We start from the raw sequence: 10420 nt of genomic DNA on the forward strand, positions 1-10420 counted from the left end.
TCAAACTTTTATACAACAACATTCTAGAAAAAAACTAATTTTTTCACACGAACAGTTTGAAAAACAGATCAAAAAGGGAAAGTAAAAAGTTTTTCTAAAAAAGTTTTTTCAACTCCAGTAAGGGCGGGAAAAACTCAGTTTTTCAACTAGCATAAAAATTGAATTTTTACTTCGATTTTACGTCCTAAATTTATGATCTAGACTATCAAACTGATTCACAACTCCTAAATGGCAAAGAAACACCATCCTATCTAACATCACTCGATAAACCCCCTATTTTTCATGCATTTCTACCCAAGAACGCAGACAATATCAGAACCTAACAGCTAACTTACATCGGCATGCACAACGAAAATAAAGAGCAGAAAAGTTCTGAAACTTACCGAAGCGAAGATTATGAAGCTTTGAAGAAATTCCGAGCATAGACGATGGTTCTTGGAATGTCGAAAGATGAACTTCAGAGAAAATAGAGGTTCTGACTTAGGGTTTCTTCATAGAGAAATAGCTTGCGTAAAAAGAAAAAGGAAGCTCTGGGGAGGCTATATATATTTTTTCTGTGGCATGAAAAAAGAGGTAATAATCAGTTTCCTCTTTTCAAAGCATGGGGAAGAGTGATAGCCGTCAATGAATGGCTTGGGAATTGAAAAGCCATGATTAGACAGGGGTACGTTGCTTTTTTCGAGAAGGCACAAACTACTCTGACAGATTTGGTAGGGTAATCGAAGAGTCGTTTTCCTTAAAGTTCATTTATTGCTGGTCGTAATAAATAAACTTGGAGGGCAAATGTTATCCAAAATGCAGGCATGGGTGACGTGGCAAGCGTTTTTACACGTGGCTAACACCTGGTAGAAGTTCTATTCGACCATCGACCAGTGAGATTCCCCTGGCGTAACATTCAGATTTTATATACGACTAGCCTGGTCATATGCTCCATATATTTAGAGATAATTTTGTATAATTGTAATCATATCCGAGATTATCTCCCATGATCCACAATGATTCGATTATTTAGGAAAGAATACCTGTAACTAATTCGTGTAATCCTCCTTAAGCCTATAAATAGAGAGAAATAGCTCAAGGATAAGTTTATACTTACAAGAGAATTAGAGTGATTATCTGACGATTGTATTATTCATCTCTCTCAGGCCTGTGAAACTCAGAGAACCCTAGTTCTTTGATCACTCCTTTGAGAACTAATATCAATAGTAGCTTAAGTGGACGTAGGTCATTACCATTTTGTGGGGCCGAACCACTATAATTTGTGGTGTCGTTTACTGTTTTTTCCATTAGATCTATTTCAACACATTTATTCATATCAAGCATTTGACCCCGTGTCAGTTGACCAAATCGAGGGTCAACAATAAATAATGATATTTACATTTAAAGTAGTTAAATATCTCATAAATATCTAACTTATAATCGTTTCTAAGCATTTATCTCAGTTCCACGAGCAGCTCTGGTCGTATGCCTCTGCACCCCTTCCTTTCCCGTTGCTTAGCATATTCCTTGCGCCTATTGAGCAACTTTAATTTCCTCTTAACACTCTGGTCGTCGGTCGACCAAGATTTCATTAATAATAACCACGTGCCACATATGTGCCTCTTAAACATGCCACGTCATCATGCAAATATTTTGGGAAACATTTGCCCCCAAGTTTATTTTAATGCGAACAACATTTAGTAAACTTACTCAATCAACAATCCTGCTGACCCGTCACATCTGTCTGTACTTACTTTCTCGAAAATGTAAGTAATCATGTCCATTTCGGTTCCCCGGGCATGATTCAACAGTTATTGTTATTTCCGATGCAAAACCCTCAAATTTCATCATTACGCATCAGATACCCCTGACCAATATAAATACCCTTCTTCTTCCTTCATTCCATTTTTACACGACCATTCTCTCTCTTCAAGAACACTCAGAAAAAACCTCCAAGAACTTCAGACATTTCAGTGCAATATGAGGTGCCTTCGAGCAACTCCAAGCAAATTCTTCATGATTTCTCCAACAATCCTTACTCCAAGTAAGTTTTCGAACCCGTCCTTTTAACTTTGTAGTGATTTTCCTGTATTTTTTTTGTGATTTGTCTGTTTTCGTAACTGGGTTTTGCATGTTCTTGAGGGTAATCGGTTTTGGGTAAAACACATAGGATTTTGTGGGACAAAATAGGGATTTTAGGCAATTTATGGCACATAATGATGTTTAGGAAGGGTATTTAGGCATATTGTTACTGATTTGGGCACAAAATTGAAGTAAAAAATTTGATTTTTGGTATTTCAAAAAATTTGGGTTTTTCCTGCCTGTTTACGAAGTCGAAAAAATTTCACATTCACTTTTTGATCCGTTTTTCCAACCTGCTCACAAGTTTTTTGTGTTTTTTACCAGGATGTTGTTGGTCGGATAAAAGCATAACTTTTATCCACGAGAAGTGTTATCCTTTTTTTTTCTTTCCTTTTTGTTCTTCTTTCTCTATTGGGTAGATTCTCACTTACCCTTTGTTCTTCTCATATATTCATGCATGATCTCTGGGGATGTGAGAGACCAATAGACAATGATCTCCTTGCTCTGCTGTTCGAGGATTAGGAACAACCTTCTTTGCCCATTCCAGAGCCTTCGACACCACCTCCAATTCCTACGACCAACCTTCCTTGAAAATCTCCAAAGAAAAAAAACCAAACATGGGCTGTGTTAAACATACTGCCCAAAGAAAAAGAAAAACCATTGACTCACCCACCAGCCATCCAACATCAAACACTAAGGCTCCTTTGAGCAACCCTCAACTCTTAAGGGTTGAACCACCAGAGATCCAACCTAAGGCCCGTCCACATGAAGGCCCACGAGCAGATGCACCCTGATACATTGCCCTTCCAAGTGTTATATCGACCAAGATGGTGGAAAAGTATTCCCTAGAAGTATGGTCTTCCTATCATTACTTTATATAATCCCACACACAACCAGAGGGCAAACGTGCCCGAAGGCGCCTTTAGTGCCTGGTCGAGCTACCATATAGAAGTGGGGGCAATTCTGCCCTTGCATGACTTTTTCTGAGGGGTAGCCAATTATTTCAAGGTTGACCCATTCCAAATAACCCCCAACGAATATAGAGTACTTTCAGCATTCTATATTTTGTATAACCATAAAAAGTTCCCTGTGCCCACCCCTCACGAGATTAATTACTTGTTCGATCTCAAATCCAACCCCAACAAAAGTAACACGGGGTTCTTCCATTTTTATCACCAAGAATTTGGTCGCACATTCCTGAGTGACATAACCTACAAATCCAATGTGGGGAAGTGCTTCCAAGAGTATTTCCTCACAACAGATTTGGTCGCAGAAAACATGGCCTTCACTCGAGGAGGTAAACTCTTTAGTTCATGTTCGGTATTCTCTTAGTTGTTTTTTTCTATGTCCTTAGTCAGTTTGTATTGTATCTAGGTCCATTGTATCGACCAGAACCCACTCCAGAAATGGAGATAAGGGCTACAGCCCTGGCCAACATGATGCATATAGAAAAAAGAGTTAAGGGGCTAGTCACGGAAAGCAATTTGAGGGTGGTCGGCCTTTTAGAGCCTCACTAAAAGGTGAGGGAATCGATCGTAGGGAGTGCCACCCGAGATGATACTGAGGAACAAGAAAACCCCAAACAGCAACAAGATGTGTCACAGCCCCTAAGGCGTCGTCTAACGAGAGTTACCATTCAAGAGCCCAACCACCATGCCCGACCAGATGATATTCCTCCCTAACATGGGAGGGGGAAAAATTGCTTGAATACGTTAATCGTGCATTTGAATCCTTCGATGAGAACAGTATGGATTTTTCACTCTTAGATACATTGCTCATTCCTTATCATCTATTCGATAGGAATGACAACTTTAATTTTCCGACCAATGTTTTAGCTTGGACTTCTTCGATGCAGATAATGATTGTAGCTGTAGTTCCTTAGATAACGTAGCAACCAATAATTGTAGATCGGGTACAGTACTTAGATTTTCTTTTGATTTGTTTTCTCATCATGCTGAATTATTTCTTGACATATCTATTCATTCTTGTTTTTCTTGTAGTCATGCAAACCAACGCCGCACTCGACATATATGCCTTCGGGGACAAATCGACTAGCTCGAAGAAATCAAGCAGGAAAGATGTTGGAGAGGCCAGTGGGGAATCTCTAAGAAAAAGGGCTCCACCAGAAGACCCTCTAGATCCTACTCCTTCCAAGACAACCACTCCTCCTCCTCCTCCTCGCATTGATTCTTCCACCGAATAGTCGGGAGGATCCTTGGCGGTAGAATTGTTGAGAAATGCTTCTTGCTCAACAATTGATAAAGTCCAGAAGGTAGCCAAGTGTAACGTCCCAAATTTGTTAATAAGGCTTGGTGCCTTGATTAGCGTGACGGGAGGGCAATAATTGATTTAATTGTATTACTACATGATTAATCATGATACATGTGTATTACTATTTAATTGTTTTAGTTACATTATAATATGACTAGATATGCATGTTTTGGTGTATTAAATATGCATGTGGGTCAATTCTGGTTAATAAGGGTATATTTGTAATTTTGACCCGTTGATGGTATATATATATATGTATTGTGCATGCGATATGAGTAAGAGCACACTATTGTGGAGATATATTTGAGATGTGTGGTCCGAGACGAGCCTAGTGAGCGGATTAGCGGAATAGTCACAACGGGGGTCAAATACCCGGCTCAGGGTGAGCCTAGGGGTATTTTGGGATCTTAGTGTGTTTTTGGGATTTACCGGGTAACATGTAGTTATTTAGCGGTTATTTCGGTATGCTGGGATTAATTGGGGATTTATAGCACTACTCGAGGAATTAGCGGGAATGTGGCAAATGACGGGTTTTCCCTTGGAGGCATTAAAGGGCTAAGGGTTGACCTAGGGATATTTTGGTCATTTTGATGCTAAGGATAGACTTGGGGGAAGGCTTGAGAAGTAATAAGCATAACACTTAGGAAAAAAGGAAACACTCTCAGCTGCCTTCACTTTCTCTCTATTGTGTAACCCACTCTCTCTCTCTCTAAGGCTTTGAAATTTTGAAGGAGAAGATCTGAAATCTGAAGGTAAAAGATTGGGGATTGAAGCTAGGATTAAGTGGAGTAGCTCTGGGGGATTGAAATTCTCAGTTGAGGGCTAATCCGAGTGGTTGACGGGGATCGTATCTAGGTCGCTTACTCAGGGCTTGCGAGACTCAAGGTAAGAAAATTGTTTGTGTCCATAGAGCAGGACATGGCCTGATTATCTGTGTTTAGTGTTATGTGTGAATGTTTGAAATTTTTATGTCATATATCTGTTTGTGACTGATCGATAAGAGCTGGGATCAGCAAGAGCCGAAAATGGCAATAAGCATGCTAAATGCAGGCCGCCATGTCATGGCCATCTAGGGTGTTGTACTCACCCGCTTGGTTAGGAACGTGAACTTGGTGCCTGGTATCACACCTGGATCGGCTTAGGCCGTTGTTGTGTTTTTTTGGTTATGAATTTACTGAAATGAATTGTTATCGAGTGCTCTATGGTGCAGGTAATGGCAAGGGAAATGACGACCAAGCATAAGTTGGAGTGCATGGAGCGGCACGCTCATGTTTGGCCTACCTGGCTACCACGGTTGGGGTTGTTTTGAGGAACGTTATGTAAATCTCTTATTTTGTCGCCTAGGTCAACCGTATACTGAATTTTGGGTTTTAAATATGTTTTAAACAATATTTTTGGGATCCCAATGTAACTCTTTTATGACTTTAATGAATGTCCAAACCTTTTATACTTGAGTTTCATTATATGAGTCTTTACTTTAATTAAATCACACTTTTTGGTCTAAAACCTCGATTAGCGAGTTAATTGCACAATTTAAATCACATGGCAACGATTCTAGGGTAGTAGGGCATTACAACTTAGTATCAGAGCGTGCCAAGGTTTATGGTTTCTGGAGATTGACTGAATATGTATGCTCACTGCCAGAGACAAGCTCAACTCAAGGTTGGTCGGTATTAAGTGAAATATTTGTTTAATTGCTTGTCTGAATTGTCTATCTGCCTATTGATATATAGAGAGCATGATGTGCCTATAATGCTAGGGCATGGCCCTTTGATTGTTATATGATTATGTTGTGCGTGCATTGTATTGGCTTATTATTTGTGTTTGATCAGTGGAACTGAGAGGTGGTTTCTTTGGATGTTGTTATTGTGCCTGATGTGCGGCGTCATTGATTCCAGGAATATTGAAGTTATGCCTCGGCGATCAAACAAATTCCGCAGTAATATGGTCGAAGATAACAACCAGCGTCAGGACCTTCCACCAGCCCCACATAATTGGCAATAGATGTTTGTAGAAATGCAAGCTAGACTTCCGAGAACTAAAGATGAACTCTAAGAGCTGAGACAACAGGTTCCTCCTCGGGATGTTGGATTAAAGGTCCCACAGGCTGTGGCACCAGTGCCAGCCCAACCTGTGATGGAGAATAGATGGGATCCTCTATATGAGAGGTTCAGAAAGCAGCACCCTCCCACCTTTGAGGGCAATCCGGACCTACTACGGGCAAGGCAGTGGATGAACATGATTTCCTCTATACTGGATTTTATGAGGGTGGAAGGAAACGAGAGGGTGCTTGTGCCAGCTATATGTTAAGAGATGACACTTGCATTTGGTGGGAAGTTGTGTCTTAGAGGAGTAATGTGACTACTATGACTTGGGATGAATTCAGGGATGTTTTCAATGAGAAGTACTACTGTAACGCCCTGGATATCCAAGACCGCTACACTGTGTACTTATAAGGTGCAAGACTTGCAAATCAAGTCATTTAGTTAAAAAACGTGTCACTAACCATGAAAGTGCTAGGGTTAAAAAGGTTTTGGTCTCAAGAGTTACACTTTATATAATTTAACAGTTTTATACATGGGATCCCAAAAAGAAACAGTGTTTAAAAGTTGGTTTACAGAATCTCCAAAATACAGAAAACCATCAGCCATACTAAGGCAAAATAGACATTTATGGTTCTCATGTTCCTGCCTTTCCTCCAACCGTGGCGGCTGAGCAGCTGGTCATGTACACTCAGCTCACAGAGCTCTCCAAGTCAGGGCTGGTCAAGTTTTCCCTTGCCTTTACCTGCACCACATAGCACCCGTGAGCCAAGGCCCAGCAAGAAAACATAATATGCAACACAAACAACAATAACAGATAGTCAATTCTTTAAGCATGAACAAACACTTAATACACCACATTAACCACTCAGCACTTATTCAGAACCAATGACACAACTAATCACAAATAACAATTAGGTCACATAATAGTCAGGGCCGACAACTTAGGCCGCACCCTCTGTTTACCCCACTGACTCCGGCCCACTTAAACTAAGCTCAATGCATAATAAGCTGTCCTCGGCTACCAATGTCCAAGTCGCGCCCTGTGCGTTAGTGTAACCCTTGGCACTCTTAGGTCGTTGGTTCACTATTTACATGGCATAATACCATCCTTTCAATCATACATATTAGGGAACCCTTATTCCCATTACAAGTACACAACCGGGTGCAATTTTCTTACCTTTAATTTCTACGTTCACTGATTATGAGCGACGTTCCTTAAGCACAATCCGTTTCCCGAGCCCTAGCTTTAACACCTAGTCACAACCAAGGTATTGGATTCCATTAATATTCAAATAAAGGTTTCCGGGTACAATACTAGCTTCCGGGACATCGAATTCCACCAAGCACGGTGGTGAAATCGATCCCGAGCACCCTAGGCTAGATTCCCGCGCTTAAGATCCCCAAATGATTAAGAATGCACCTAAGGGCTGCGACCCGCACCTAAAACAGAGCCCAAGGCCCCCAGCAAGCAGACACGCGTCGCGACGCTCTCCCTTGGCTGAGCCTCCCTGGCTCTCTTGCTTCGTAGGGCCGCAACGCTCTAGAACAGAGCCGCGACCCTCCCCTTCGTGCCCAGAAAATCCACCATTTCTAGCATCCTAACCCCATCCAAAACCATCCCAAAGTACCCTAACTCAAAACCCATTAATCAGAAAACTTTTAACATGACTCTAACAACATAATCCAACAGAAATCCAGCCTAAAAACCTACTAAAGTTCCATTTTTGATTTCTGAAACCCAGCAACTGAAACACCAAAACCAGTCATGCAATACTCAAATTTAAACCTCTAAATTACGAGTTGAAGCTTACCTCTTTTGCTGAACCACTTTCTTGACAAATTCCTGAGCTAAAATCCAAGTTTCACAGCTTAATTCAACCCTTAAACATCAAAACCATAAACACCGTTAATACCCAGCCAAAACTCAAAATTCAAATGTTCAGAGGTATGATTCATCCCTTACCTTAATCTTGGTTGAGTTCCCTTAGCTGAGCACTAGATTCAACCTACAGGTTTCCAACCCAAATCACTAAATTCCCAGCTGGTTTTCCTTGAATTTTCTGTAGTTTCTTGAAAGTGAAAGGAGAAGGAAGAGAAGAGAAGAGAGAAGAAGAGCTGAGGTCGGTTTGTGTTTTATTCCTCTGTTTTTTTATTAACTTAATCTAATCCTAGCCAGTTAAATCAATCCCGAGGCTCGGGGTACGAGAAACGTCCCCGAGGGCAAAACGGTAAATTTCCCCAATATTCCCGCCTAAGCTTCCTACCCTCAAATATATCTCCATATATTTATTTCCATAACCCAGTTGTCTAAATAACTACCTGATACCTAAAATACCCCTAACTTATCCAAAGTCAAATATTAAGCCCCGTTGTGACTTTTCCAGCTATCTAGCTCTCTAGGATCGCCTCAAGTCGCACTCTGCAAATCTACCCACATAATAATGTGGTTCTCACAGATATAACATTTAACCACATTTACTTTCATATAATCATACAAGCATGCATTTAAATCAATAAACTCACACATAAACCAATTATACCTTCCCGACGCACTAATCAAGGCCCTTAAGCCATATTAGTGATTTTGGGTCGTTACAACTACAGTGTTGCAGTTTGAGCTACAAAGGTGGATGAATTCACCAATTTAACTCATAACAGAATGACTATAACAGAGTATTCTCCAAGGTTTGACCGGTTGGCTAAGTTCGCGCTAGATTTGGTGCCTACTGATATGGCAAGGATAGATCGCTTTGTGCGAGGGTTGAATGTCATGATAACTCAGGATGTGAAGATAACATTGGATCCAAGGACTACTACCTATGCTCAAGTGGTGGAAAAATCTTTTAGTGCTAAGGGAGCTGAAGATCATATATGAAAGGAAGGCCCTGCAAGGCGTGATGCTTGGAGGATGGAGCCTCCCTTCACTGGTTATGGTCGAGGTAGTGGCCCTAGTGAGCAAAAGAGGAAGGCCCCATATTCTTTTGTTCCTCCTGGTCCATATAGGAGGGCACGAGGTGCCTTCGGTGACCAATAGGGCAGGGGAGACAATTGGAGAAGCTACCCAGAATGTGTACTGTGCACTGTTAGAGAATATATATTATTTCTCAATGGAATTATGGAAAAACCAAATACAACTCTATGCCACATGATGCAATGGACAAGATAATATTGATTAAATAAATATTACAACTCAATTGCTCAAAATACAAGTAAATAGAAAGATGTAGAAGAAGAAGATTACAAACTCAATGCTATAATAATACAAGTAAATAAGAAGAACAAAAGAATGAAAACACAAACAAACTCTCACACTCAACCAAAGTGTAGAGTAGTGGGGATCACCAACTTGAACAAGGTTCAAGACCTTTGTCCAAAAGCTTATTTCCCCCTATTCTCTAAGCACTAAGGGATCTCTCAAGGAAATAGCTCTCTGGAATTATCAAGCCTCAAGGTGTATTTTTCAACCAAGTGCTTTGTGGATGAAAAATGGTGTGTCATACAAGTGAGCATTAGGCTCCTATTTATAGAGTTTGAGATACCCCTTTGAATTTCAAATTCCACCAACCCCCATGGCTGTTACCAATGTTTAATTGGATGTTTATGGAATTAAAATGGAGATTTGGGAGTTATTTGGGATGTTAGAACCGTTCAATTTGGAAAAAACTGAAAATTCACATAGGCTGTCAGCCTCACTGGCCGGGGCCACGACTTTTTAGTCGCCGCGACCACTAGCTTCTGCCCCCCAGGCCGCGGCCACTGAAAGTCAGTGGCTGCGGCCACAGGCCATTTTCAGCACAAAAAATTCATTTTTCCAAAATGTTCCAAAACGTCCCAAATCCTTTCCCACATGATTTTGTAACCTCCAAACACCTATTGGGAGTTAAAAACATGTCTCCAACAGTCATATATCATCATGACTTTGTGAAATCCAATCTCAAATGTGTAACATATAATATACACATTATTGGGTAATATTTGGGAGTTACAAATTTGTAACTGATTTTGTAACTCCAAAATATGTCACATTTGGGCACACACATGTG

The sequence above is a fragment of the Humulus lupulus genome, chromosome 1 (genome assembly GCF_963169125.1).
Source record: "Humulus lupulus chromosome 1, drHumLupu1.1, whole genome shotgun sequence".
NCBI lineage: Eukaryota > Viridiplantae > Streptophyta > Magnoliopsida > Rosales > Cannabaceae > Humulus > Humulus lupulus.